This window comes from Montipora capricornis, chromosome 6 (assembly GCF_036669925.1).
Source record: "Montipora capricornis isolate CH-2021 chromosome 6, ASM3666992v2, whole genome shotgun sequence".
Classification (NCBI taxonomy): Eukaryota; Metazoa; Cnidaria; class Anthozoa; order Scleractinia; family Acroporidae; genus Montipora; species Montipora capricornis.
The window spans coordinates 37,659,157-37,662,678 of NC_090888.1; the positions used below are offsets into that span (position 1 = coordinate 37,659,157).

The window sequence follows — 3,522 nt, forward strand, 5'->3', positions numbered from 1 at the left end:
GTGTGATTCGTTATCCTCGCCGCACCGCAACGCTGATACACGGCGTCTGCAGGCAGAAATTACAAGTCCGAACAGCGATTTCATGTTTTTCGATTCTTCCAGATTCAGCTGTAGGTGGCTTTTCTGCTGGAGGCGCGAGTTCGCCCGACGTCTTATTTCTTGGGAAGAGACGAACAGGGTGTTGGTGGCGTAGGACCATCTTCTTGCGGCACGGCAAAACGTTTGCGGCCTGGAAATAAATGATGGAAACATTTTTTTCTTATGGACGAACAGCAAGAAACTGGCAGAATTGTGCAACCACAGTGGAAATACTGCATTAGGAATCTGCTGTGTTTTTTTTAATTCTTGCTGCTAGAAGTGCGATGTTCTGTATAGGCATTTTGTCCTCTGAGCATCAGACTCAGTGTACAATTACAGTATTCCTATAGTAGTCAATTTATATATATTCCAATGGGAAAACCTCCATACATGCGATAAAATGAACAAGTAATTAGATTTTGCCGGAAACAGGATCAAGGATGACATAACCTCAGACTAAAGGGCATCAAGTTTCAAAGTGATGTTCCTTGCAAAGGTGGCGCGCTTTTCGGAAATAATAGTAAAATAAATAATGTAGCTAAGGAGAAGAACGGAAGGTAACTGGAATCCTTTACCAAAGAATTAAAGAAAACTCCCTCGCGCACACAGTGCGAAGAGGATCCGGGAAGGTAAATTAAAAGACGAAATAAAATCTAATAAAACAGGAAGGAAAATCGTGATAAATAGCATTTACCTTTAAAAATAGAAGAACCGTAGCCAGGGTAAAACATATTAAAAAATTATTATAAAAAACGTTCACTGGCTATATACAGTTAAAAACTTTCGAGCTTTCGGCTGTCAGGCTACAGCCTTCAATGGAAATGAATGGAAAAAATGATGACAACTACAATATATACAAAAATAGGTGAGAAAAAAGAATATAAAAACGGGAAAAAATATTGTTCTAATTGTTCTTTTTTAAAAGAATGGAGTATTGATTAGGGAGCGGCCTAGAATTGTTATCTGCATGATCTATCGAAGCGGTGTGCCAAGATTCCAGTGTCTTGCGGGTACGAGAAGAACCCTTGTCAATCACATGGGAATTTTGAAAGTCAATAGAGTGATTTGAAGACCAAGCGTGTTTAGTGATGTTGGAGCCTCTTGCGTAAGACTTCACATTCCTCATATGTTCTTTTTTTCTGGTTTCAAAGAATCTGCCAGTCTCGCCAACATAACTCCATGCCTGTGATTACATAAAAAATAAACTGGATTGTGATGAATCACTACACTTACGCACAAAACTTGACACTACTGATATAATCTCTTTGTTGAACTTTGTCCTATCCAATAACTACTTCGTCTACAATGACAGTGTTTATAAACAGATCCATGGTTGTGCCATGGGCAGCCCTGTCAGTCCCGTGGTTACCAATTTATGTATGGAAGGAATCGAGGAGATGGCCATCAACACAACTCCCGTTCCACCTAAAGTATGGAAACGATATGTTGACGATAGTTTCTGTATCATTAAAAGAAATGCCGTTGACTCTTTCCATAACACACTCTACAGTATCGATCAACACATCTCCTTTACCATCGAAGAAGAAAACAATAACCAGATCGCCTTTCTAGACGCTTTGGTTACTCACAAGGATAATGATCTCATTATTGGGGTTTACCGTAAACCAACCCACACTGATAGGTATCTAGATTTCTTCTCCCATCATGACAAATGACACAAGACCAGTACAGCTGAGACTTTGTTACATCGCGCAACTAATCTCCCGAGCACAAAACAAGGAAAAGAGAAAGAACTTATTCATGTCATCGACGCTCTACGATCTAACAATTACCCCCAAAATGTTATCTCCAACATTCTAAAGAAGAAATCTTCTACTCAGCGAACAAATCCCATCCCAACACCTGAGGAACTTGTTTGCATGTTTTTTAAATGGGTTGCACCCTCCGAATTCTCCAGTTATGCAGTCCTCCCCTATATTAATGGCATTTCTCAGCCTCTAACTAGACTCCTTAAAAAACATGATATTCGAGTTGCCAGCAAGCCATTCAAGACTTTACAACAGGAGTTTCCCTCTCCTAAGTCCCGCCCTCCGATCGATCTTCAACCTAACGTGGTTTACAAAATATCTTGTGCCGACTGCCCATGGAGTTATGTTGGCGAGACTGGCAGATTCTTTGAAACCAGAAAAAAAGAACATATGAGGAATGTGAAGTCTTACGCAAGAGGCTCCAACATCGCTAAACACGCTTGGTCTTCAAATCACTCTATTGACTTTAAAAATTCCCAAGTGATTGACAAGGGTTCTTCTCATACCCGCAAGACACTGGAATCTTGGCACACCGCTTCGATAGATCATGCAGATAACAATTCTAGGCCGCTCCCTAATCAATACTCCATTCTTTTAAAAAAGAACAATTAGTTTTTTTGACAAATATTTTTTCCCGTTTTTATATTCTTTTTTCTCACCTATTTTTGTATATATTGTAGTTGTCATCATTTTTTCCATTCATTTCCATTGAAGGCTGTAGCCTGACGGCCGAAAGCTCGAAAGTTTTTAACTGTATATAGCCAGTGAACGTTTTTTATAATAATTTTTTAATAGCATTTACCTTCTCCAGATTGTACTGGTCTTATGGAAACCACTTCACAGTTTTCTTGCTGCCTAAGAAGACAGAGAATATCATCCTCTTGATGCTCCGGTATCTCAACAGTTAACTACAATAAAAAGGAAAAAGCAAAAAGGTTTTCAGACAAGGCACAAAACGGTGACGTAAAATGAATAACTTGACAAAAATATACTTCGGCTCAAGTATTCTTAGTAAATGATAGCCTTCGTAGCATGTGCGGTTTTGGTTGCTAAGTCATAAAGGCGGACAAGGGCAGAAAAACCGCCTGGCGCGACAAAACCGCCATGCTACGCAGGCTAAGTAAATGACCGTTGTACTCACCCTCACTCGTTTTGCTGCAGTAGATCCAAGCATTTTTTTTACCCTTGTCTTCGTCTAAAATCATCTGCAACTCGCTAGCCGTGATCTTTGGCCTACGATGTTAACGGGTCGAGGTCTCAAATAAACCGAGTACGAGTGACAGCTCCCCCAGTCCAAGGTTCCTTATATAGGCAGAAAATGTGACGTTGACCCTCGAAACTCAGTCACTCCTTGATTATCGTGTTTATACCACAAGCGTTTTTACCGCTATCACGCAACATTTTTACTGACAAGTTGACTATGTCTGTGTTTCCAAAGGGATAAGAAAGTAACGACTCAAACTTTCAAAGCCACAAAAACTTTTAAAAATGGAATGATTGCAGATTTTAATGATCTTATTTTGACATGGATTACGCCACTAATCAAGTTGAGCATAGTTTATAATCCCCGGCACTAAAACTGAAGCATGTTGAACGTCAAAGATAATGATACTTAAGAAGGGAAACTTCCTTAGTGCTCATGGGTCCGTAGCTTATTGAATGTCCAGAAAAGGGA

At 39.8% G+C, this 3,522-nt stretch overlaps 1 long non-coding RNA gene across 1 annotated transcript; it reads right to left on the reverse strand.

Moving 5' to 3' along the window:
- Nucleotides 1-41: 41 nt before the first annotated feature.
- Nucleotides 42-3,124, reverse strand: LOC138050482 (uncharacterized). The gene is made up of 3 exons (XR_011132630.1): nt 2,989-3,124; nt 2,650-2,755; nt 42-229 (listed from the first exon to the last, which is right to left on the reverse strand). It is a non-coding gene; the product is annotated as an uncharacterized lncRNA (long non-coding RNA).
- Nucleotides 3,125-3,522: the final 398 nt, after the last annotated feature.